The sequence below is a fragment of the Eubalaena glacialis genome, chromosome 7 (genome assembly GCF_028564815.1).
Source record: "Eubalaena glacialis isolate mEubGla1 chromosome 7, mEubGla1.1.hap2.+ XY, whole genome shotgun sequence".
Classification (NCBI taxonomy): domain Eukaryota; kingdom Metazoa; phylum Chordata; class Mammalia; order Artiodactyla; family Balaenidae; genus Eubalaena; species Eubalaena glacialis.
In genome coordinates, this window is record NC_083722.1 from 75,714,574 (window position 1) to 75,741,883 (window position 27,310).

The 27,310-nt window shown below is 42.4% G+C and overlaps 1 protein-coding gene and 1 pseudogene across 2 annotated transcripts in view; one reads left to right on the top strand and one right to left on the bottom strand.

Moving 5' to 3' along the window:
- Positions 1-4,321: 4,321 nt before the first annotated feature.
- Positions 4,322-27,310, top strand: part of RAD54L2 (RAD54 like 2) — an 89,501-nt gene continuing 66,512 nt past the window's right edge. Inside the window, exon 1 of one of the 2 annotated variants that reach the window (XM_061195402.1) lies at positions 4,322-4,516. The gene's annotated coding sequence lies outside the window, so the exon portion shown is untranslated. Of the gene's footprint in view, positions 4,517-6,825; positions 6,926-27,310 lie in introns of those variants that run through there. The other variant, XM_061195401.1, reaches the window with a different exon arrangement.
- LOC133095462 (cytochrome c oxidase subunit 2-like) lies at positions 17,194-17,859 on the bottom strand (annotated as a pseudogene).

Below are 27,310 nucleotides of genomic sequence, written 5' to 3' on the forward strand. Positions count from 1 at the left end.
TTTTTTTTTGTGTGTGTGTGTGAGTACTAGTCTTTTCTCTCTTTAAGTTTATTACCAAGTATTTTATTCTTTTTGATGCTAGTGTAAATAGAATTGTTTTCTTAATTTCTTTTCATATTGTTCAGTGTTAGTGTATGAATACATAACTGATTTTTGTGTGTGGGTTTTGTATCCTGCAACTTTGCTGAATTCATTTATTAGTTATCACTTTTTTTTTTTTTTTGGTGTGGACTCTTTAGAGTTTTCTACATATAAGATCATGTCATCTGTGAACAGAAATAATTTTACTTCTTTTTCAGTTTGGATGTCTTTCTTTTTCTTGGAGAGAATGGATTTATTCTCTGTAGAAATTTTTAAAAGCCTCTGTTTCTATGACATCTGTCCATTGACTTGGCAAATGTACGTGGTCATTTATCAGGTACTACAGTAAATCTGTGCTGCTTCCCTAGAAGTTGATCAGCAGTATCCTTCACACCCTCCCAGGACCAGCCCTGAAATTGATCCCTTCAAGACCATGAAATCTGGGAGCAGAGCTACAGGCTACTTTTCCACTCTCCAGAGCAGTCATCTGGTTGTTCTTACCCCACCTTATGCTGCTCCTGAGCTCTGGTCCTTCTGCCTAGAATTGTCCTTCCCTGAGTCTTCACATGCTTCTCTCTAGCATTCTTGGCATTCAGATTTCAGCTCACAGGTCGCCTCATCGGGTGGTCTTACCCAATTCTTCCCTCTCCTGACAGCCTCTCTCCCATAGAGGTCTCTGGTTTTATGTTCTTTTCAGCACTTATTAGAATTTGAAGTTATTTTTTACTATTTGTCTCCCCTATTTAGAAGGTAAGCTACTTTAGGGCAGAGACCTGTAATCTCTTGTTCAGTGCTAGATTAGCATCTGAAATACAGTTCGGGGACAACAAATGTCTGAATGAACATCCACATGGGACAGGTTTTTATTAGTTTCACTTTATAGACCAGAGTACTCCAAGCTCAACTTTGAGTATAGTTCTTCACTTCAGTGCATGGTTATAAGAGTGTCCTGTACTCAAACCCCACCCCTTATGTCCCAGCTTCAGTTTTTCCATCTTTGAAGTGGGGTGATACTTAAACATACCTCATTATGTCGATGTGAGGATCAAATGCGTTAATAGCTCTAAAATGCTTACATTTATGCTTGGCACGTCTTATTAGTATTCCCCAGCATCCAGCACAGTGCCTGGTACATGGTAGGTACCCAATAGGTAATTGCTGAATGGGAAATTTTATGATGCAGCAGTTTTGCTAGGTCTTCAATAGACGTTGGGGTGGATTTTTTTTTCAAGCCTCCCAGAGATTATAATCTAGTATAAGAGAAGCTGTGTACAAGGTGAAAGTTAAAAAACATCCCACGAATAGGATGGCTGGGCTTCCCTGGTGGTGCAGTGGTTACGAATCTGCCTGCCAATGCAGGGGACACGGGTTCGAGCCCTGGTCCGGGAAGATCCCACATGCCGTGGAGCAACTAAACCCATGCACCACAACTACTGAGCCTGTGCTCTGGAGCCCGCGAGTCACAACTACTGAATGCGTGCGCTACAACTATTGAAGCCCGCACGGCTAGAGCCCGTGCTCTGCAACAAGAGAAACCACCGCAATGAGAAGCCCGTGCACCGCAAGGAAGAGTAGCCCCTGCTCATTACAACTAGAGAAAGCCTGCACGCAGCAACAAAGATGCAACGCAGCCAAAAAAAAAAAAAAAGAATAGGATGGCTGTCGAAGAAAGAAAAACAACTATCTGTCACCTTGGAACCTGGTTCAGAGTGATCATGTTTTTTGGCATCCAGAAGTGGGAGTGTGTTGGAAATGTGGCTGGTGGAAGAAGGACTGGGCTGATTTTCATGGAATGAGGAGGAGGTTAAACAGGTGAAAGGAAGAGGGTGTTTTTCCAGGTGTGGGTTCACAGTGATGAAGAAGGCCTAGTTATAGTTTCTGATTAACAAGTCACTGGTGAGTCTTCTCTAATCCCAGCAGGAAGACCCCAAATTTTTAAACCGCACTTGAAGGCAGAGCCATCAATAGGCAGCTATGCGTGTAAATCACTCTAGGGATTCCTCCCTAATATAATCCACTTTCCTACTGGTGAATTGGGGGGTAGCATGTTCCCCAAAGGTGGTTGTGAGGGCATAACATTATTCAAGTTGTCAGGGAAGCTCCCAGAGGGCAAGGAAGCAGTGATGTCACAGAAGGGCAATGGCATCTTGGGAGGAGGGAATAGAAGGGGCTTCCATCATCAGGGGAGCCAGCCCTAGCCCTTGTTGCTCAACCTCAGTGACAGAGGAGGCAGGTAAGTGTGGGTGTCTCTGATAGTTGTGTATTGGGTCTCTTGGGAGAGGGGAAGGAGATAAACAATAAAACTGCTCTCTCAAGTTTCTGCCCAGCTTCATTGGTCTCTTTTTCCTCACTTTGGTCATCTTTAGGGCTCTCACCTGAACCTACTTCGACACTTGAGACCAAATCTGCTTTATGTGTCACACGGGTAGTCCAAGCTAAGAGGCCAACTGGTGAAAATGTGGAGCAGGGAGGAGTCGAACCTCAGGTGATCTCAGGATTCTGAGAAAAGTGAACCAGCTTTTGAGGCATCCTTTGTCCTTTAAGATCATAGGATGAAGTTCCCTTACTTGAGGGAGCAGAGAGCCTCCAGAGGTTTTGAGCATGCTGCTTTCTATCTATGAGCCTGCTGTTTCCAGATGGTTACCAAAATGTCTTTAGCCAGCTGAGCCCTTTCCTTACTTCCAGAGGATAATCTAAATGGAAATCCATGTGTGTACATGTGTGACACAGTGACAAAATTTAATTTAGGTTCAAGTGACTGATATCAGAGCTTTTCTGGAAAGTCTCTTCAGACAAGGGAGAAGGGTATCAAGGTAAAGTTTCCTGAGTCTCAAAAGCCAAGGGGCTAAGTGAGAATGGAGAATCTGAGGACATGTGAAAGCTGTGATACTTTTAGAGCACCTTCTGCAGATCTAAATTCCCATGGATAGTTTGGGAACACACACTTGTATTTTTATAATTTAATTTGTTCCAAAAAATAACTGATATCTGGAGGTGTGAAGGCCCAGAAGAAAAAGGAAGTGGGAAGGAGTAAGGATATTTTAAAATTAATTAATTAACTTATTTTTGTCTGCATTGGGTCTTCTTTGCTGCCCGCGGGCTTTCTCTAGTTGCCGCGAGCGGGGTAGCGCTACTCTTTGTGGCGGGGCGCGGGCTTCTCATTGCCAAAGCTTCTCTTGTTGCGGAGCACGGGCTCTAGGCACGCGGGCTTCAGTAGTTGTGGCACGCTGGCTCAGTAGTTGTGGCTCGCGGGCTCTAGAGCGCAGGCTCAGTAGGTGTGGCGCACAGGCTTAGTTGCTTCGAGGCATGTGGGATCTTACCGTACCAGGGATCGAACCCGTGTCCCCTACATTGGCAGGCGGATTCTTAACCACTGCGCCACCAGGGAAGTCCGAAAAACGATTTTTTATCCTCTTGATTTTATGAGGAAAACAGAACCCACTTTCAGAATTTTTTCATCATCTCGTCAATGTTCACTTCTTGGGATAAGGAGGAAGAGGAAGGGAACCTGGGGCTGTAGTGAAGAAAGCTGACACAGTTCACTCTTCTCGTTAACTGTAGCCCACATGGCAGTAATTCCCAACTTGAGGGAGGAGAACCTGCATCCTTAACTTCCCCCTGAGTGTCAGTGATCAGGAAAGCCCTTTCTTTTCCCCACTTTTTTTCCAGCTTCAGTTAACAGGAAACCGGACGGGAGGGGCGAAAACCTAGAGTTACATGGTGCGCATCAATTTCAGGGGTCCTTGAGAGCTGCGCCTAACCTCTGTAGGAGGCGATAGCAGTAGTAGCAGCAATCATCATTGGCAGCATCAGCAATGACCGATCCCCAATGTTGAGCCCCATATCTCCGCGCCAGGCACTTGCATCATCTCATCCAATCCTAACAAGCCTCCAGGGTTATCCCCAAGTGAGGAATGAGGAGGAACCGAGGCTCAATTGAAGCACTGACTGGTCAACGTGCCTCTCTGGTGGCTAGCGGGGTGCAAACCCATTCTGTCGGACCCACCACTAAAACCATTCCCAGGCTTTCGGCCTGAGATTTCCGTGCCTCATTCACGCCTGAAAAAAGTTATCTGTAGCATAGACGGCTCTGTAGAGGGAGGAATCGCGGTCCACCCGGCGCGGGGCAACAGCGGCCTCCACTAGTCTCTCAGCGGAACTTTCCTGTCGGCGGCGCGTGTTCCCGTCCGGGCGGCCGGGCGCGCGGGCCGAGAGGGGGACGTTTTCTGGCGCGGACCGCCAGCGGAGGCTGCGAGCGCCGCCGCAGGAGGAGACCGACGCTCAGCCGGAGCCAGCCCGCGGCGCCCGGGCCTGGCCGGCTGCCTCCCTTCACCCCAGCCGCCGCTGCCGCAGGCACTGCCTAGGCGGGCGCAGAGGAACGCTCGGCCACTCGGCCCTGCCCGGCCCGGCGCGGCCCGGAGCCGCGGCGCGGGAGGTGAGTGCTGGTGCCGGCCCCCGGCTCCCTGCTCGGGCCGCCGGGACCCGCAACAATGGGGGCTGAGTGGAGACGCGGCCCGGGCCGCTGGCGCTCAGCGGCCTGGGTCAGCAAGCGGGTCCCGGCGGCCCAGGCCTTGGGGCGCTGGATCCGACCTAGGGAACTCCAGCGGCCGGAGGCTTGGCGGGGGTCTTCGCCTCCACCCGGGGCCTTGTTGGCTTGGTATTTAGAATTTTTGTAGCCGGGAAAGGGAGTCATAGGGGCACGGAGACTTAACTCTAGAGGCGTGCGCTCTTAGCGCCTGATGCAGACGCCCTGGAGGCTGGCCATAGCGGGTGGATTGGGGGGAGGATGCGTTTGAAATTCTAGGGGCCTCAGTGCGCCTGGTGCCTAAGGCGAATCGAGATGCGTCTCTCCCTGCCCTCCTTCCCACCCCCTCCACGCCCCCAGGTCCGTGAACTTGGCAGACCGGGATCTGGCTGGGGAGAAAGGGTATTGAGTATTTAGCTTCTCTGAGGTAATCGGTGATTAGTTCCTGGAAAGGCAGGAGCTCAGCTGGGCACAGGGGAGTTGAGCAAAGGGCTGGATTCTCCAGGGCCCAGCATTCTGGAGTTGAGTGGTTCTCAGGTAGGGAACTTGTCACAAGAATGTCTCGGTGAGTAGTGTTGGCTACCTTGGAGTTAGGGTGAAGCCGGAGTTGTGAATCGGAGAGTATAGAGGAGGGTTGGTAGGCTGCTGAAGTTGGAGAATTAGCTTTTTGTGGGCCATGGTGGTAGCAGCCTGTGAGATGAACAAGGGGCCTTTGCAGAGTGGGCTTCCTGATAGAGAATGACCTCTTACTGAGGGGGAGGGGTGACTCAGATCTTAGAATTCCTGTCCCTTGCTAGTGGATGTGGCTGACTGTGTTGGTGGCTGGGCACTGAGGTAGATGGTGCTGGAAGGAGCGTTTGGGGGCTGAATTGAGCTTGTTCCTGAATAGAAGACAGTGTGGACCATTCCTTCTTACTCCAAGTCAGAATGCTAGCTGTCATCGACAGTGTTTTAAGTAAAGAATTTCTTTGTGGTATTTGGATCCAAAGCTTTCCTCTGTTCATTTTTTTTCTCCTTTGTTTTTGAATTGTGACTCATACTTTCTTTTCAGCACTATGGCTGTTGTTTATGATGATAGACAAACTTAGACAGTATAATATATATAAATTCTAGGGATTTTCAGTCCAATTCTAAATCTAAATTAAGAGCCTCTTTTCACTAATTTGTGTGTCATTGTTTAATGTATGCAACTCTAGAGAGGGATGTGAAAACTCTAACAGTTTATGTTGTTAAAAGTTCTTTATATCCCTAAACTTCATTTTCTCCTACTACCGTGAAGTCATTACGTTAAATCTGTTAAATCTTAGTGACCGTCATTTTAACTCTCCCAGGACATTATCTTCACTAGAAGTGTTGTCTGTCTGGTCTGTACACTGTGTCTCATCTGTATCATTGAAAGGCAATGTGCAAACTCCAAATAGCTGAGGCCTGCATCTGTGCACCAGAGCTCTCTCTATGTAGTATTCAGGCAAAAGTTGGTGTGTTGTCTATAGATGAGATATCAAATCTCATATGAAAAAAAAGTGTCAGAATCATTGCACTTTAAGAGTTTGTTTAGAGTGTTAGGAGTTGTATTGCCTCGTTGGAGTATATTAGAGTATAAATTTTCAGGTGAGATGTGAGGTAATTCTGACTATTTGTAGTTGTACTGATGGTTCTGGGGATTGTTTTTCCCCTTAATCTTTAAAAAATCATATATTTCCCTTGCACTGTATTATTTCTGTCTGTCTGTCTCTTTCTTTCTTTTAAGTTTTCTATCTTAAGTAACTCATTCTTTCATAAACCAGTATCTATTGAATTATGCCAGGCACTGTGTTGGGCACCTCTACAATGGTGATGTTTTTCATGTTTTAATAGTAATAGTTCATATTTCAGAAGTGGCTGTAGGTCTATGAAGGAAGAAGTGATTCAGGCATATCAAGCTTTTAATCAGTAAAACCATTGAATAAAGTTTTTTAAAAGTATTGATTTTGACTAGTGACAATTGATTATCCTCATATATTTCCATGGGAAAAGTTCACAATGGTATGGGATTGTTTTTGCATTGTTTTATTTACATACACCTGTTAACTTTAAGTATGCCTGTAGACAAACCACAAGGTAAACATTTTGTTGCTGTGTGTGTCTTGATGAGCTATGATTTACAAATACTGTATATGTGCTTAGGTTCCCCAGGAAGCCATCACACTTTCCTTCTCACTGGTTTTGGGAGCATGAAGGCGTTGCTTACTCCCTTTGTCTGGTTCACTGTATGTAGGCTGGGAGTGTCTGCTGATGCCTTGGAGTGCTGTCTCCTAGAACAGGAGGAATAAGATTGAGGTAAGGCTCAGCCTGTTTGAAATTCCTTGCCTCTTAATTATTACTGCATAAATTATATTTGAATGCTTTTTTGCTTAATTGTTAATCTCCATTCCTATCTAGTTAAATGAAATTCTGTCCTTTGCTCTCTTCTCTATCTCTCTGTATGTATTTTGGCCAAAAATAAATGAAGAGGTTTAAAATCAAGACACTTAGATAATAAATAAATTCTTTGAAGTATCTTTCATTTTTCCATCTGGAATATTCACTTGATCAAATAAAATGAAAACTGCTTTATTTTGTTGCTTTGAAGGCAAACTGATTGCTGAAAAATGTTTTTGACTACCTCTTAGTCAGATGGATAACCTCAGAAACTCTTGGAAAGAAGGCTTAGAGTGTTTGATTTCTTTGGAAATATTCTGAGGTGTCTAGTACAATGGAAAGAGCATGGTCTTTGGGGTCATCCCATCTCTACCTCTTGCTTGCTTTTTGACCTGGGTAAGCTGTTAACCTCTCTGAGCCTTGTTTTTTAATTTAATTTAATTTTTTCAGTCTGTGAAATGGGGTTAAAATAACCTCTGCAGGTTGTAGTGAGGACTGGAGATGAGGGCCTGGTGCTTCATGGGTGGTCAGTGCTTGCTGTTAGTAGTAGGTTGTGTGTATCATTATGTGGGAGTTACTATTCTCAGTAGTATTAGTAATAGGAGTGTGGCTGGGTGCTATGCATGGATGAGAGGTTCAATTTCCTTGTCTGGTGCGGAAGGCAGCCTTCTGTCTACACCTGTTGGCACCCTGGACAGGTGAGAGAATTGTTGAGGTAGTCTTTATCCAGTACTGGTGGCCGGGAGTCAACACTATAAAGTCCAAGGTCATTCCTGGCACTGGTAGGTTTTTTCCTGGCAATTTCCATGGAGAAGCCAGGAGGTAACTGTTTGGCATGTCCTTGTTTTGGGAACAGTGGGCATTCCCAGTGACAGAGTGCTGGATATGCCAGGCAGCATATTCTGTGTGGCCCCTGATCAGGATATTTCTCTAGCTTTCTTCTGTTGGCCTCAGATACCTGACTTTGGTCTTTTTGCCTGGAAGGCTCCAGATGCTGGAGAGATTTGTCGTCTTTCTCTAATTTGGGCTAGTTTGGTAGAATCTAGCACTCTGTTCAGAAATGTTTATGATGAACAGAAGGTTCACAGGCTTTGTTATAGAATTGTTCAGTTTTATTTTTTCCCTGTGGGGGGGGGGGAAAGTAGAGAGAAAAATAAGTATGAGCCAGACAAAAATGATTCAAAATAACTGGCCCTAAATCTCTTCCAGTCTTCCTTAGTGAAATTCCCCCTCCGTTTGGGGTGGTCTTTAACTTCAGTTAAAAGTAAATAATATTCCTCTGGCCTCAAAATACATGAACATCTAGATCCTGATATGTCTCTACTTCAACATCTCACAAAGACCTTTATGACCTGGCCTCTTTGGTATCTTCCTTTCTAGTCCCTCTTCTGCCACAATTCCTCTGTCACTTTAGGCTCCAGTTACAGTGAGCTCCTTGAATGTCCCAGCATTCTCAGGCTATTTCTCCTACTAATTTTCCTCCCATTCTAGTGCTTGTTTGACTCTTAGGCTTGAATTTACTAGGAATTCAGGCACCATCACTTAAAACTCTTCCTTGATTCTTCCCAGATTAAGCTGAATGCCTTTCCTTTGTATGGCATTGCAATCTGTGAAAGCGTCTTTCATAATCACTGTACTCTTAACTTTGGGTATTTTTGTGTGTTTTCTGTGCCTATGTTGTGACCTACTTGAGGGCAGGACCTCGTCTTGTTTAACTCTATATCCTAGTACCTAAACATTTCTGATACAGAAGTAGCTACTCAATAAATGTTTAGTGAAGAAATGAATGACCTCTGCATGTAAAATATCATGAAATCATTCCTTGTGGAGCTGGTGATGTGATGAGGGTTCTGATTTCATGGGTGCCTCAGATCCTGGCTGAAGCAGTGCTTCTGCCTTTGTATTTCCAGGTTGCTAAAAGCAATACATGATTTTGCTGTGAAAATGTGTTGCTTATTCCATATGTTTATGGTTTTGATGCTGGGGAGCTATTACTTGCTCTCTTTGGGTCTTGGCAGAAGTTTCCCTTGGAAGAGAATGTGACAGTTCTTTATGGGTATTATCTAGATCTTCCATTGGCCATTTACTGCTCTGAGCAATTTGTCCTCATGTGTGAAGAACAGTGACTAGTCAGTTTGGGCCACAAGGTCTCTAGACAGCTACTTCCAGCCTGGGAGTGGGTAATGGATTTAACACTAGGATGTTGTGACTTTTGTCAGCTGATGGACTTTTTGAAGATCCAGCTGAGCTCAATGTGGCCATATTCAGAATATAAGATCATTTGCCCAAACTTTATTTAGGAATTTGAACTCAGTGATTATGAAATTATCTGTATTAGTTCTTTGTTCAGCCTAATACTGTACTAACACTGAAATTGATATATTAGTTCTTTGTTAGGAAGCTCTGTGTTCTGAGTTATTAACCTAGAAGTAATGGAATTGTGCCAGTTCATTTAGTCACCCTCTTGGTTCTTCTTAGTGGTAAAATAACTTGAGAATATACTACCTAAATTACTTTGAATTAATTTTCATGGTTGATCAGACCACATAGGAATCCCACTGGCCAGGTGTAAGGAACTCTATTGAAGCCTACCTAATGCGGTTATTCTTTCATGTAGGTGACAAACATAACAGACTGAAGAAAAGGAAAGCATGAAAAGTAACTGTAGTTAAAGATAAAAATTGACATGAGATAAAAAGGAAAACTGAGACAAAGCATAAGTCACTTTAAATGTGGCAAGCAACTGTTAAATTGAAGAAATTTGTGAGCAGTGTTGAAATCTTGTGAAGAAAATTGTTATATAGGTTAAAAGCAATACAAACATGGACAATTGCAGCCAGCATAGGCACATTGAAGGTGCTAGCACCCATTTATGGTTTTATAGCACCGTTGATGAAAGTGATATATAGGTAGAATTGAAAAATGTTTGCTTTGCTATGATAAGTATACGTATACCTTGCATATGTATGATATTATAGTTTTATAAAACACTTTGATGTACATTTTACTTTACTGCATCCTCCCAACAACACTGTGAGGCAGTTATCCCCATTTTATAGATGAAGAAGCAAACACGAAGAGGTGAAGTGGCTTGCTTTCAAGTTCACAAAGCCAATAAGAAAAAAAGGTGGGACTTGATGCCAGGTTTTCTAAGTATAGGGCCTTTTTTAACGTCCTCATGAGATATTGTTAGGGCTTCAGTTTGGGGTGACAGTCACTCCTTTTTCCAGGCTTCTGGCCAGTAGAGGATACACACAAAGAAGGTAGTGCCACACAGGGAGTAGAGCTTCTGCTCTATTAACAGCAGCCTAGTAACTCTGCAAGAGCTGGGTGTGGGGGGAACCTAGATGGAGCCTCCACCTTCCTCACAGATCCCTTACGGGTTATGAGAAACACCCAGAACCAGGTGGAGAGTTTTTGCCCTTGAAGCCCAGTGACACAAATTGGGATCTTCCTCCTAATGTGATGATGTTTAGAAATTGGAAGAAAAATCGAAGTTTGGAAAAGAATCCTGCAAGTGTGATTCTGGATTGAGCTTAGGCTCTTTGTTCTCATTGTGCCATCCACTCTCACTGTCTCCCCCACCCTATCTCTCTACCTTTCTCTTCTCCACTATTTCACCCACCTCCCACCTTAGTTTGGATGCTGGTTTGCCATGGTCCACAGTTACAGTGCTGCCCTCCCCAGGTCTGAGAACCTGCTTGAACCTTTGCACTCTGCCAGTTGCCAACCCTGAATTCTCTCCCCTGGCTTCTTTCGCTGCCCCTAGGCTGCCCAGTGTTTCTGGGGAGTCAGGAAAATGGGCTGCTTTGGTTGTCAGCAGTTCCCACTGCCTCACTTCAGTTGAGCTGTCTCTGCCCCTCCGGGTGCTCTTGTGCTGCATTCTCAGGGTCCCAGTTCCCACAGCAGCTGGTTGCACGTTTCGCAAGGTTCGTTTTTCCCTCAGGCCCTAGACCTGCTCTCTGTCTGCCTCATTCTTGACCTGTGACTTCACTTTAGGGCTTGTGCTCACTAATTTTTTCCCCTTTCCTTTCTATTATGACACTTTCATCACTCTTGCTTTTGGAAATTCCTTGACTTTTTTCCTGATTATGCAAGTAATATATAAGCACAGTAAAATTCAGGCATTTTTATTTTATTTTATTTTTTTATTTTTTGTTTTTTTTAAATTTTTTTCAGTTTACCCTTCCCCCTCCCCAGAGGCATTTTTAAGTAAGGAAAGGAACCCATAATCCCATGTCTCAGTGTTAACCACTATCATGAATTTGGTTTATATTTATCCACACTTTTTTCCACTGTGTATGCTGACATGGATGTATTTGTGCTTCCATATGTGTGTGAGATAAAGTAATTCCTTTTTACAGAAATGGAATAACAGTATATCTACTTTTCTATAATTTGCTTTCTGTCTTCATTTAATGCCTTTATTTTGGGCATTTTCCCATGTTTCGGACACATATCTATCTTTTAATAGTTATGTATTTAATTTCTATCAATTTTCCTAGTCCCCTGGTGATAGCCATTTGTTTTTCTCTGCAGTTACAAGCATCCTTGTAAATATATCTTCGTATCTTCTGTATTCTGTATACTTCTTAGGATAAATTCCTACAAGTGTAGTTTCTGTGTCAAAAGTTATGCATGTTTAAAATTTTACTAGATATTATCACATAACTTTTGAAAGATTGTATCAATTTATATTTCTCCTCTAACACTGAACGTTGTCAATAAATTTAATCTTTGACAATTGAAGCTTAGATAACTTTTATTTACATTTCCTTAAATGTAAGTGATGAACATCTTTTCATGTTTTTGTTTCATATATAGATTGATTGATCAATTAATTAATTGATTACTCAGTTATCTTCTTTCTAGCATCTTCCTATCCTCCCTCCCTCCCCTTTTTGTTTTTACCTACATACAAGGTAGACCCATAGTAACTTGACCTCTCATGCCATCCTAGCCCTCTCCTTCCTATCCCTTTTATCTAAAATGCAGTTTTACTGCCATTTCCTCACTACTTGCTTTATCTATATCTCTTAATCCTTTGTGGTCTGGCTTCTGGTCCTGTTTTTCTCCTGAATACTATCTCTGAGTGAATTCCTTGTTGCCCAGACAAAAATTTTTTTCTTGATGTTTGTTCTCCCTTGTTTTGACTAATTCCCCATTCCCTACCATCTTTGCAGGGAGGGAAGCTGCATGTGAGTGGACTTTTTATTATGGAAGATTTCAAACATATACAACAGCAGGGAGTATAGTATGATGAACCCCATGGACCCATCACTCAATTTCAGTAATGACCAATATTTCCCCAATTTTTTCTTTCATTTGTCCTTCCCACCTTTTTTTTGCTGTTGTTGGCATATTTTAAAGCTAAATCTCAGACTTTGTCACTGAGTGTGTGTCTCTAACTAATAAGAATATTTTATTTCTTAAACACCATTACCTTGCCATTTTCTACCCTGATAAAAATTAACATTTCCTTAATAGTGAGGACTTGATATTTAATCCTGGCTCTGATACCTGCTGTTTAACTTGGGCAATTTTTAAATTTGTTTTCTCATCTTGAAATGCAGTGAGATAATGATGATATAATGCCGCCTAATAGGGTGGTTGTGAGGTTACCTCATTTATTCCCACATGAAGTGCTTAGCACCGTGCTTTACCTACGTGGGGGCTCAAACATTTTTTGCATTTACTCTGTCTTCATCTATCCATTCATTCAGCAGATATTTATGGAACACATATGTGTCAGCTGAAGAGGAGACACTGACCTTGGCTTCTAAGATTCTGCACTATCCTGATTCTCTGCCTGCCTCTCAGATGTTTAAAAACCCCTTCCTTTTTCCTCCTGGATGTGGATGTAACCCAGGTTTGTTGTTTTTCCTTTTCTATTCCCTCTGTAGTCTGGCCCTCAGAAATCTAGCTCTTTCACTCCCACCACTTCAGGCTATCCAAGTGACTCAATTCTATAACCCTGGTTTCTTTACCAAGCAACAAACCCACGTTTCATCCTGGCTTTTAGACATGTCTTTCTGGTCATGGGAATGAGTGTAAAGTGCCCTGAACTGAGTCTGCCCACCAGGGCTTCACTCAGTCTTGCCACTAACTCCATGGCTTGGGCAGTTCAGTCACCTCTCTTGATCTTGGTGTCCTCAGTCAGAAGGATGGTAGGGCTGGATTAGAGTCTGAAGTCCTGTGCAGCTTTAAAAGCCTATCAGCTGTGAGAAGGTGGTTTCAGAAATGTCCTGCTCAGCATATGTGGGACCACATGCATCATTCTACTCCCCAAACAAGTTTCTGGCTTTTCCCATCTGGCCTCTCTCAGGATATCCAGGCTTCATCCTATGGCTTTTCCCTTTCATTTGTCTTCAACATAGGGCCAGTTATCTCGTGGCTAGTTCTTCAGTTAATCCTGACTCCTGGCTCTTCCGGAAACATACATTTAGCACTTTTCAGCTTTGTGTCTGTATTCACATTGTTTTCTTTGGCTGTCCTATTCCCATTGTTTCTCCTGAACCTGTGTTCTGGCCGATTGAATTTCCGACCATCTTTCTAGACTAAGTTCAGGTGACAGCTTCATCCACATTGGAAGTGAGTCCTCCCTCTTCTGACTTTCATGACTGGCAGTGCATCAGTGACATTTCACAGTATGCCTGGTGCTTCAGCTATTTGTGTGTGTAAGTTTTTCTTCCCTCCTAGTGTAATCTTCTTGAGTATAGGTACCACATTTACACAACTTAGTACAACTCTTTGTACTAAGAGTTTGCAATAAATACTGATTGAATAAGTGACTGAGCTAAAGTAGACTTTGCTTCAAGTTAAGAACACTTAAGGAAATGTTTTTATTTTTATTTTATTTATTTTTTAATAAATTTATTTATTTATTTTTGGCTGCGTTGGGTCTTCGTTGCTGCACGCAGGCTTTCTCTAGTTGCAGTGAGTGGGGGCTACTCTTCGTTGCGGTGCGCGGGCTTCTCATTGCGGTGGCTTCTCTTGTTGCGGAGCACGGGCTCTAGGCGCATGGGCTTCAGTAGTTGAGGCACGCAGGCTCTAGAGCGCAGGCTAAATAGTTGTGGCGCAAGGGCTTAGTTGCTCCACGGCATGTGGGATCTTCCCGGACCAGGGCTGGAACCCATGTCCCCTGCATTGGCAGGCGGATTTTTAACCACTGCGCCACCAGGGAAGCCCAAGGAAATGTTTTTAAACCTAAAAGGCCGAGCTTGTGAAATGGTACTAATTCAGGTACTAATTCCTTGACCTCAAAATTCAAAGAATCCTCTGCTTTCCTGTCCTGTCTCAGAGTTGGGAAGATTTTCCAACTCTTTGGGTAATACAGTTTAGCTTCTCCAAAGCATAGCTGGTCATACTACATACTGTCATCATGGAGTAGCTAAAGGTAATCACCAACATTAATTGAAAGCTAACTTACCGTGTGCTAGGCAATATGCTAATTACTTTTTTTTTTCACTTAATTAAAAAAAAAATCTTACTTATGTACTGTTATTCTTCTCATTTTATAGATAAAGAAATCTAGGTTTAGAGGAATTAAGTAACTTCTTTAGTATTCCTTAGATAGAAAGTGGCAGTGCTGGGACTCTGACCCAGGCCATCTCGTCCCAGAGCCTTTATTCTTCACTGGTGTGCTGCTTTCCTGTCCAAAGCATGTTTGCTACCAGTTGGCTCTTTTATGTTTATTTTCTAGCACTTATCAAATATCTTGCATGGATTTTTTCATTTCTCCCCACCAAACCAGCTATCCCTCTACTGTTCTTTCTGATTTTGGTGAAGGGTATGCCAGACTTCAAGCCTCAGATTCATATATAATTTTTCCCTTTCCTTCCTGTGAGTTTTCCTTGGTAATGCCTTACCCCTGCTCCATTCTTTCTGGTTTCTTTCCTCTTAACCCAGGGCCTCCAGGTATAGTCCTGGATTATGCTGGTTGATTTTCCTTCCTTCATTCTCTCATTTTTATAGTCCTTCTGAAAGGGTTGCCTGTCACCCATTTCTCTCCAGTTAAAAATCCTTCTGCTGTTCCTGTAGCTGGGGTTCCTAAAAGCCAGTTTTCAAATAGTGCTCTACACAGTTACCAGTGTTCTTTTTTTTCAAAAAATATTTATTTATTTATTTATTTGGTTGCACCAGGTCTTAGTTGAGGCAGGTGGGCTCCTTAGTTGTGGCATGCATGTAGGATCTAGTTCCCTGACCAGGGATCAAACCTGGGCCCCCTGCATTAGGAGTGTGGAATCTTAACCACTGCGCCACCAGGGAAGTCCCACCAGTGTTCTTTTTAAATTGGGAATTCAGATGATGCCACTTCCCTGCTTGAGATCCTTTAGTGGCTCCCACTGGGGGCACATGGACTGTGGGAAGGATTGCATGGAGATAGATACTGAGGCCACTTTTGAGCTCAGCAGAGAAGGGCTCGATGGTATAATAGTTATGTCTGCCAGAGGTGCAGACAGGAGAGTGGTGCCAAGTGCCACATATTTGCCAATTTTTATATAGGACAAAGTTCAGACTCCTAAACAAAGTCCTCCGGACACTGCTGGATCAAGATCTGGCCTGTCTACTTCTCACAATTTCCCCATTTACTCCCCCAGCCTCTAGTCCTATGGAACTGTACTTCTGCATATGTCATTCCCTCTCTCTGAATGACTTCATCAGTCTCTTCTTTTTTTTTTTTTGAATTTTATACAGCAGGTTCTTATTAGTTATACACTTTATACATATTTGTGTATACATGTCAATCCCAATCTCCCAATTCATCACACCACCACCCCACCCCCCCGCCACTTTCCCCCCTTGGTGTCCATACGTTTGTTCTCTACATCTGTGTCTCTATTTCCATCAATCTCTTTTTAAGGAAAGAAGACATTGTCCTTTGACGTTCAGATCTGTTGCCTCCTCTGGGAAGTCTTCACCAGCCTTTCCAGGCAAAATTATTTCCTTCTCTGTCCTGTAGAACCTTTTCCTTCCTCCCTCCCTCCCTTCCTTCTGAAATATAATTCACATACCATAAATTTCCACCATTTTAAAGTGTTTAATTCAGTGATTTTTAGTATATTCACAAGGTTATGCAACCATCACCACTATGCTGCGTTGGGTCCTCGTTGCTGCGCGCGGGCTTTCTCTAGTTGCGGTGAGCAGGGGCTACTGTTCATTGTGTTGCACGGGCTTCTCATTGCGGTGGCTTCTCTTGTTGTGAGCACATGCTCTAGGCGCGCAGGCTTCAGTAGTTGTGGCACGCGGGCTCTAGAGCGCAGGCTCAGTAGTTGTGGCTCACGGGCTTAGTTGCTCCGTGGCATGTGGGATCTTCCCAGACCAGGGTTCAAACCCGTGGCCCCTGCATTGGCAGGTGGATTCTTAACCATTGTGCCTCCAGGGAAGTCCCAGAACATTTTTCTACAAAAAGAAACTTGTACTCATTAAGCAGCCACTCCCTATTCTTCCTTCCCCCTACCCGCTGGTAACCACTAATCTACTTTCTGTTTCAATGGTTTTGCCTATTCTGGGCATTTCAGATAAATGGAATCATACAGTATGTGGCCTTCTGTGACTGGTTTGTTTCACTTAGCATAATGTTTTCAAAGTTCGCCCATGCTGTAGCATGCGTTAGTACTTCCTTCCCTTTTATTGCTCGATAATATTCCACTCTGTGGATATGCTACATTCTGTTTATCTAGTCCTATCCTATGGAGGCAATAAATAGGAATAATGAAATAAGTATTAGAGATCAGGTTTGTCCTTTAGGGCTGTGCGTATTTATTAGTTGTTTTGATGTTAGTTTGGTTAATCATTGTTGGATGGAGATTGTGCGGTTGTTGATTAGTCGGTTTGGTGTTGGGAATAAAATGGATGGGAGGATAATAATTAGGGTGGTGATAGGAATACCTACTATAACTGGGGTTATGAAAGGGGCAAATAGATTTTCGTTCATGTGGTGTCTCAAGGGGTTTGTTGTTTTTGTGTTTTGGTTAGTGCTAATTTGGGGCTGGGGGAGTGGGAGTGTTTTGAAATTTTTAGTTGAAGTAGTACAAATAGGGCTAGGAGTATAGATAGGATAGTGAGGAGTCATGTTGATGTATCTAGTTGTGGCATATCATTAAGGGGAGCTTAGGCTCTCAATCTTTAACTTAAAAGGTTAACGCTAGTTTAGCTTCTTAATGATGTTATAGTATTGATGTAGATCATTTCTCAAAGTTTTCTAGGGGCACTAACTCTAGGACAATTGGTATAAAATTGTGATTTGAGCCACAAATTTCTGAACATTGTCCATAGAATAGGCCAGGTCGCGTTGATATTAAGGTTGTTTGGTTTAGGCGTCCTGGGATCGCATCTGTTTTTAAGCCTAGGGAAGGTACAGCTCATGAGTGTAGTACGTCTTCTGAGGAGACTAGTATTCGGATTGTTATTTCTATGGGTAGAACTACTCGGTTATCTACTTCTAGTAGTCGTAATTCTCCTGGTTTTAGGTCTGATGTTGGGATTATGTAGGAGTCGAAGTTTAGGTCTTCGTAGTCAGTATACTCGTAGCTTCAATATCATTGGTGACCTATTGTTTTTACAGTGAGGGAGGGGTTATTAACTTCATCTATTATGTAAAGGATTCGTAGAGAGGGCAAGGCAATTAAAATTAGGATGATGGCTGGAAGGATGGTTCAGATAGTTTCTACTTCTTGGGCATCTATGGTGCTGGTATGTGTTAACTTAGTTGTGAGTATTAGGGTAATGATGTAGAGAACTAGAGAGCTAATTAAGAAAACAATTATTAATGTGTGATCATGGAAATGTAGAAGTTCTTCTATAATAGGTGATGTTGCATCTTGGAAGCCTAGTTGGAGAGGATATGCCATAGAGATATACAGGATTTTCACTTGTAACTTAACTTTGACAAAGTTATATAAGATTTTACTAATACCTCATTTATAAAGAAAGACATAGTGGTTATGATATTGGCTTGAAACCAATGGGAGAGGGTTCGATTCCTTCCTTTCTTGATCATTTTGGGTTGACGTATGCGGGCTCTTCGAATGTGTGATATGGTGGAGGACATCCGTTTAATCATTCAAGGTTAGTAGAGGTGAGGTCTACTGCTAATACTTCTCGTTTGGATGTGAATGCTTCTCAGATGATGAAAATTATTAGTATAACTGCTGTTAATGAGATGAATGAGCCTATTGATGAGATAGTGTTTCACATTGTGTAGGCGTCTGGGTAGTCGGAGTATCGTCGAGGTATACCGGATAGACCTAAGAAGTGTTGTGGGAAGAATGTTAGGTTTATGCCTACGAATATGATTATAAAGTGAATTTTTGTTCATGTTGAGTTAAGCGTGTATCCTGAGAATAGTGGGAATCCGTGGACAAAGCCCCCTATAATGGCGAAGACGGCCCCTATTGAAAGTACATAGTGGAAATGGGCAACTACGTAGTAGGTATCGTGTAGGACAATGTCTAATGATGAGTTGGCTAGGACGATGCCGGTTAGACCACCTACTGTGAAAAGGAAGATGAAGCCTAGGGCTCATATTAGGGCAGGAGATCATTTAATGTTGCCTCCATGGAGTGTTGCTAATCAACTGAAGACTTTTACCCCTGTAGGGATGGCGATGATTATAGTGGCTGATGTGAAGTATGCTCGTGTGTCAACGTCTATTCCTACTGTAAATATGTGGTGAGCCCATACGATGAAGCCTAAGAATCCAATAGATACCATAGCTCAGACTATTCCTATATAGCCGAAAGGTTCTTTTTTTCCTGAGTAATAAGTCACAATGTGTGAGATTATTCCGAACCCAGGGAGGATTAAGATATATACTTCAGGGTGACCAAAAAATCAGAATAGGTGTTGATACAGGATTGGGTCTCCTCCACCTGCAGGGTCGAAGAAAGTTGTATTTAGGTTTCGGTCAGTTAATAGCATGGTGATTCCAGCCGCTAGGACAGGTAGTGATAGTAGGAGTAGTACTGCTGTGACTAGGACCGATCATACGAAAAGAGGTGTTTGATATTGGGTTATGGCAGGTGGTTTTATGTTAATAATAGTTGTGATAAAGTTAATGGCTCCGAGGATAGAGGATACGCCAGCTAGGTGTAGAGAGAAGATGGTAAGGTTGACTGAAGCTCCTGCATGTGCTAGGTTTCCGGCTAGAGGGGGATATACAGTTCAGCCTGTGCCTGCACCGGCTTCGACCATTGAGGATGCTATTAGTAGTAGGAAAGAAGGAGGGAGTAGTCAGAAGCTTATATTATTTATACGGGGGAAAGCCATGTCAGGTGCTCCAATTATTAAGGGAACTAGTCAGTTTCCGAATCCGCCAATTATAATGGGTATTACTATGAAGAAGATTATTACGAAGGCGTGGGCTGTTACTAATACGTTGTAGACTTGATCGTCTCCGATTAGTGTGCCAGGCTGACCTAGTTCAGCGCGGATTAATAAGCTTAGGCCAGTGCCTACTATTCCTGCTCAGGCGCCAAATAATAAATATAAGGTGCCAATGTCTTTGTGCTTGGTTGAGAATAGTCAGCGGTTTATGAACATAGGTAAAATGGCCGAGTAGACATTAGACTGTAAATCTAAAGACAGAGGTTGAAGTCCTCTTTTTACCAAGTCCTGTGGTGAATAGTCATTTTGAATTGCAAATTCAAGGAAGCAGCTTCAAATCCTGCCGGGACTTCTCCCGCCTTTTTTTTTCTCGCGGCGGGAGAAGTAGATTGAAGCCAGTTGACTAGGGTATTTAGCTGTTAACTAAAAGTTCGTGGGAGATGTATCCCTCCAATCTAGTGAGGATTTAGCTTAATTAAAGTGTTTGATTTGCATTCAATTGATGTAAGATATAGTCTTGCAGTCCTTATTAGGCAGGAGTTAAGTAAATTATACTTGCTTAGGGCTTTGAAGGCTCTTGGTCTAGTTTTAACCTAAACTCCTATAGTAGGGTTGAGAGTATTGGTGTGAGGGGTAGTAGTATTGTGGATATTACGATTGCTGTTGGTAGGAGAATGGTTTGTTTTGTGGAGTCGAATTGTCACTTTATTTTTATGTTATTTATGGAAGGGAATAGTGTTAGTGCTGTGGAGTAGGTGAGGCGTATGTAGAAATATAGGTTAAGTAGTGCTGTGATGGCTATGAATGTTGGCATAATAAGGATTTCGTTTTTTGTTAGTTCTTGGATAATCATTCACTTGGGCATAAATCCTGATAATGGTGGGAGCCCTCCTATTGAGAGTAGGGTAAGTATGGTAAGGGTAGTGATAATGGGTGTTTTATTTCATGTTTGGGATAGTGATAGTGTGGTGGTGGTTGAGTTTTGGATAAATAGTATGAATATGGTGAAGGTTATTGTAATGTAGATTAATAAGTTTAATAGTATTAGGGTTGGACTGTACAGTAGAATGGTTGTTATCCATCCTATGTGGGCGATTGATGAGTAGGCTATGATTTTTCGAAGTTGTGTTTGATTTAGTCCACCTCAGCCTCCGATTAAAATGGAGAGTAAGGACATGGTTAATATTAGATGTAAGTTAATTGATGGTGAGATTTGGTACAGGATTGACAGAGGTGCGAGTTTTTGTCATGTCAATAGAATTAGGCCTGTGGCTAGGGGAATGCCTTGTGTTACTTCTGGGACTCAGAAGTGGAAGGGAGCTAGTCCTAGTTTGATAGCTAGGGCTACAGTTATAAGTGTAGATGCTGTTGGGTTAAATAGTTTTGTGACGGTTCATTGGCCGGAGTATATTAAGTTGATAATGATTGCTATTATGAGCAGTGCGGAGGCAGTGGCTTGTGTTAGAAGATATTTAGTAGAGGCTTCTGTGGCTCGAGGACTAGGATTTTTTATTATAATAGGGATGAAGGCTATTATATTTATTTCAAAGCCGATTCAGGCTAGTAGTCAGTGAGAGCTGGTGATTACTATTATCGTACCTAGGATAAGGGTTGTTAGGAGAATAATAAGGATGGATGGGTTTATTAGTATGGGAAGGATATGAACCAACATTTTCGGGGTATGGGCCCGATAGCTTGTTTAGCTGACCTTACTATAGATTGTAGTGTAATATGGTAGCACGAAGAACTTTGAATTCTTAAGGGTAGGTTCAATTCCTATTATTCTAGAAATAAGAGGGTTTAAACCTCTATTATTTACTCTATCAAAGTAACTCTTTTATCAGACATATTTCTTATGTTTGAGGGGGAATGCTTGCAGTTATAATTGGTAGTGAGATGTGTCATATGCAAAGGGCTAGTGTCAGGGGAAGGAAACTTTTTCAGAGTAAATGTATTAGTTGGTCGTATCGGAATCGGGGGTAGGATGCTCGGATCCATAGGAAGGATATTGTAAGTAGTAGTGTTTTGATAATGAGGTTTGTTGTATATAGTTCTGGAGTGTAGGGGTCATGGAATGTTCCTAGGAATAGGATAGCTGTGAACATGTTCATTATAATGATGTTGGCATATTCTGCTAGGAAAAATAGAGCAAAAGGGCCTGAGGCATACTTGCACATGTGTACTTCTATTTTTAAAATTGGGATCTAAATATTTATAAGTTTTTTGCACATTTTGTACAACATTATATTGTAAAAATGGTCTTGAAAATCTTCCCCTGAAATTTGCTCTACTGTATCTATTTTATGTTCTCAGAAAGGCTTTTCCTCTAATAGGTCAGAAACCTCTTTGTCAGAGCCATCTGTTTCATATATTAATAGATTTTTTTGTGAACCTCACCAGGTCTGTCTTGCAAGCTCTGGTTAGGACAAATTAGAATTCACTGATTGACCCAATCAGTGCTGTCAGTGCAGATTCCTCTATCAGAGACTTGTGACCTGGTCTCATCTGTCAGCTGGCCCCTGTTAGACTTGCCCTTCATCTACTGACTCTGCAGTCGATATTTCAGATTAAACGTTTTTAAAAAAAAACACATTTTAGATGTTTAGAGGAAGGCTTGTGGGGTTTTTTTTTGTTGTTTGTTTTGTTTTTAATCAAAACCATGTGCTCTGGCAGCATCTTAAAGAACAATTCCATGTCAAGGGCATTTTGGCAAGTTTTTCTCCTTTGAAGATTCATTTCTGTTAATATTTCATAAGTGAAAGTAGCAAGTAATACCTTGTGACATGTACAATCAATACATTCCTTATAAGAAATCAAATGTGTGAAACAATAGCAGCATCAATAAATTAGCCTGTTGAAGTGGAAACTCTTACTCTTTCACATTTACTGTGTTTGAATTTTGTCTCCATTGATATTCTTCCTTCCCCAGGTTATATCTCTCCAGCTGCCTAACCTCTCATAAGGAGTCTTGAATCTTAATCTGAATAGAGCATTTAGTTCATACTGCTTACATAAATCTTACCTTTGGCATAGCAGGGAGAATATCTATGTTCCAGATACTTTTCATTTAGTAACTTTGGTGTCTTACACTTGGTAACTTTTGCCTCACCTGACTGCTTCAGAACTGGTACATTCTAAAGCCTTCCTTGGTTCCCTTCTTGAGCTATGGGTTGGCCTTTTGGTGTGGGTTATTCCGGCTCTCTCCATGTCTTTACTTCCCTACTGTTTTATCCACTCATTGTTTGTAGACTTGGTTTATCCAGTTTTGTCTGGGAGGAATGCCTGTTTTCTGGGCTTGGGGCCAATTCTTTACTTAACTTTTGGGTAAAACTACAGTATCCCAGCTGCTATTTCCAGAGATGAGCTCTCTGAAACCAGTTTTATTTGTTTAGAAACCAGATAGCACATATTATGGTGGAAGATGTTACACACATTTTAGAAATAAAAATAGGCTCTCCCTAAATGGGACATCGGTTGCCTGTATGAGAACCAACACACTGATGTGTATTGTACAATTTCAGCTACCAGGGCTTCCAGGTGGGCTGGAGCTGTGATAAGGCTGTAGTGTTTTCATGAGAGACACTGTAAAATAAGCTTCACATCTACATAGGATTTGTTTGTGTTGTGTTAAGTTATTGAGTCCTTATTATGTTACTGGTTCATATGCTGCATGAACACTTGCAGCACCTGAAGTGTAGGTGTCATTACCCCAAATGAGGAAAAGGTAAATTTGCTCTGGTTAAATGGCACCATTAACTAGGGTCTCTCTTGACATCTAAGAGTTCCCACTCTATGATATACTTGTTGCCTCTTCAGCAGTGCTGATAGTAAAAGCTAGGCTATATTGTAGCATCTGGTCTCCAGTCTGGGTTGGTGTCTGAGGAGGAAGTGACAGCAGCACCATAGGCCCTGGTTAGGGAAACCTGGAAGAGAAGTCTTATGTGTCTTTTTCACTGAGGCTTGAAGAATAGTACCCCACTAGCCCTGTTTATTTTACCTCCTAAATAGTTCTCAAATCTGGCCTTTCCTCTGGCTTTTTTACTGGCTATTTCCTGTCTTCTCTTATTGCATCTTACACATTTCTTCCAGCAAATATTTCTTCCAGACCATGTTTTGAATACTTACAGTGTGCTAAATACTGAACTGTGTAATTTCACAGTACAATTTACATTTATATTATATTCATTCACTACCTCATTCTCTTAATAATCCTTGAAGGTAAGGGGTGGCTCCACTTTACAGGTGAGGAATCTGTGACTCAGAGAGCTTGACTTGCCCAAGGTCACGCTGAAAAAATGAGTTGGGATTTCAGTTTGAAACTGCATATACCTATGCTTTTATATTCTATAACATTCTATGGTGCAGAGTGATCTTTATAAAAGACAGAGCTCATCATGTTATTTTGATCTTCCTTGTAGGATAATATCCAATCTCTTTAACATATTCAGGGTGCTCCATGATCTTTGCCCTGTTGCTTTTCCAGGTTCATTTTCTACTCTTCCCCCATACTCCCTACTTTATGCTCCAGTAACACAACCTTCTTGGATTTGTTTAATTTCACATTCTGCTCTTTCTTGTCTCTCAATTATTGTTCATAGAGTTCCCTATCTTTGAACTCTTCCCTCCTCTTCTCTATTCATCTCCATTATCTCATCCCCTCCATCCCCTACCCCACTCCCCACCCCCCCCACCCACCCTGCCATTACTTAACTCTGTCCAACTCTTTCTTCAAAACTCGCTTTGGGCCTCATTCCTCTTAATGCTTGATCTGACCTGACCTGTGTTTGCTCTTTATCTTTGTGTCCCCAGTAGATGGTAGTTGTTTAATACGTTTTTGTTGAGCTGAGCAGAATTTTTGGAGGTATCACTCTCTAGAAAGAGACGTTCTAGAGACCACCAAACTTTCTTCTTGGTGAGCTGTTTTGTCAATTTTAATAACTTAGAGTAGGTAACGGTCAATTTCTGACATGAGGGATGTAACCTGTTATTAAAAAGGTTTTTCTGATTTTGGTACTTGAATGTATTAGAACTATCTTTGTGGAACCATCTTTTTTCTCCCTTTCTTAAAAAAAAAAAAAAAAACTTATTTAGGCTGTGCCGGGTCTTAGTTGTGGCACGCGGGATCTTCGTTGCAGCACGTGGCATCTTTTAGTTGCAGCACGCGGGATCTTTTTAGTTCCAGCATGCAGGCTCTTAATTGCAGCACTCACGCAGGATCTAGTCCCCTGACCAGGGATCGAACCTAGGCCCCCTGCATTGGGAGTGCAGAGTCTTACCCACTGGACCACCAGGGAAGTCCTCTTTCTCCCTTTTTAAATTGGACTTCTATTGCTGTTCACTATTCTTTATTGGCTAGTACCCTGGCTAGGAGGCTGAATCCTTAGGTAATGGATTTGGTTTCATATGGTGTATGTGCTTTCCAACTATTGGTTCTCAGTCATCATCTCTTCTGTTCTTTCTCTGAAGCTTTATAGAACAGCCTGATTCAAGATCTCAGAGCCTCTTTATGTCAGGGTACAGAGAATGTGCATTTTAGTAAAAGAACTTCTTGATTTCTAAGTCATGGTTTTTACACATCACCACTCCCCTGCCCCCTTGTGTTTATCAAAAATCACCAGAGTCAGCAGTTCGAATGTAGAATACCATGGCATTTGCTTCATCACTTCACTGAGAAGAGTTTATTCCTTTTAAACTCTTTTCTGTGTGTAAGCATTCAGTAGTATCTTTAGTGAGTTTTAACTGATTGTTAAGACTGCACATAATGAAAGTATTGACTTTCCCTGACATTGGAAAAGGCCCAGATATGGGAAGATTAGTTACTAGGTGGCAGAGTATCAGCTTGTCCTCTATAGATCATGATCCCTTTTTCGTTGCTGAAGTTCTGTTCACGTAATTCTCTAGACATGCTATGGTTATTTTCAAATCTTCCTTAAAAATCAGTTACTTCCTGTTGTTTAGAGGCAGCTCAGAGGGAGACAACTTTTGGAAAGCAAAATTAAATAATTGATTCAGCTACTGATGGGCTTTTCAGAGTTTGTCCGCTGGCTATAGCATCTTTATCCCAGTGTTAATGCGTTATATTCATTAGATACAAGCCTTCTGAAGTGGTTGAAACTGCTGCCAGGACCTGGTAAGAACTCAGGAAATCCACAGGTCAGGAGTATCTTCCCCAAAGCAGTGAAGCAATTTGTCTGTCTGCGTTACACAGGAAAACAAGAAAATGCCCACTGTGGTGTGGGCCGCAATTAGCAGAATGCAGTAGATTTGGGGTCCTCCTTTATATGTAACTGAAGATGTGAGATTTGTTATCTAGGATGCCTAACCAAATATAGAGTGAGGACTTAGAAATAGAGGGACTACATCAGAAGTATAAGTGGGGCTCTTGGTGTGTGCCCTTTCCTTTAATCCTCTAAAAAAGAGACTAATTAATTTTATTAGGATTCAGTAAATCATAGATATATATGGCTTCTTGGGTAAACCAGATATAGCCTGTTGAAGAAACTAGGCCAGATGTGATGTTATAATAGGGAGAAAAAAGAATTAAAAGGGTACAATCACAGCTTTGTGGGAGCATGTAGTATATGTTATTTGTATGTTTATAATAGGATGCTATTAAACACGTGAGGATCATGTGTTTGATTCCTTTTTACAAATCTAAATGAGGGAAGCTTTTTTTTTTAATATTTATTTATTTGGCTGCACCGGATCTTCGTTGTTGGCACGCGGGATCTTTAGTTGTGGCATGTGGGATCTTTTTAGTTGAGGCGTGCGGGATCTAGTTCCCTGACCAGGGATGAAACCCGGGCCCCCTGCATTGGGAGTGTGGAGTCTTAACCACTGGACCACCAGGGAAGTCCCGCGGGAAGCTTTATTTCTTCCCATTTTGTTGATGATAATGGAGGGTGTGGGACATCTGAAGGCAGTGTCTAGAGATGAGAACAAAGAGGACTTTTCACTCCTGTACTGCACAGTCTGATTGCCAGTCTCAGATGCTTTGGGAAGCCTACAAAAGTTGCCAGGATTGAGCTTCATGAACATGTATAAAGATTGAGCCTCCTCAGTCTCAGATTCTTTTCTGTTGAGATTCAGACCTTTTGTCTATAGGGTTGCTTAACACCAGTGCCCATGGGCCCCCCTTCTCTTGTTTTTAAAGAAAGGAGTCTTTTTTTTTTTTTTTGGCTGCTGTGGGTCTTCATTGCTGCGCTTGGGCTTTCTCTAGTTGCGGCGAGCGGGGGCTACTCTTCATTGCAGTGCGCAGGCTTCTCATTGCGGTGGCTTCTTGTTGCGGAGCATGGACTCTAGGCACGCGGGCTTCAGTAGTTGTGGCACGTGGGCTCAGTAGTTGTGGCTCGCGGGCTCTAGAGCACAGGCTTAGTAGTTGTGGTGCACAGGCTTAGTTGCTCCGCGGCATGTGAGATCTTCCCGGACCAGGGCTCGAACCCATGTCCCCTGCATTGGCAGGCGGATTCTTAACCACTGTGCCACCAGGGAAGTCCCGGCAGGTGGATTCTTAACCACTGCACCACCAGGGAAGTCCCAAAGAAAGGAGGCTTTGAGGCAACAGTACCATCAGTTTCCTGGGCAGCTGACTGGCCTTTCCCAGGAATAGTCCCCTTGTTTAGCACAGGCTACCGAGCAGAGGATAGCCTGATGTCCTTCTGTTGCATTCCTGCAAGGATGTTCTCCCTTCACAGTATAGGTAGATTTTTAGGAATCTGACCCTCTTGGCTCTTGCTTTTGTATGATTAGTCCCTCCTCTGTTTATACTTTTGAATTGTGAGCTCATCTTCAGTAAGGCTTTATCTTGGTGGTCCAGGTTGAGGTATATGCAAGAGATGTTTTACGTTTACTTCTAGGCAACTAGGATGTATCACTTGCTTGGGGCCTTGTTAGTTTTGGTTAATTTCTTGAACCACCTAGGTAAGTATGTATTTCAACCTCAAATTGGTTTGAGGGCAGACTTCTGGTTACAGACTC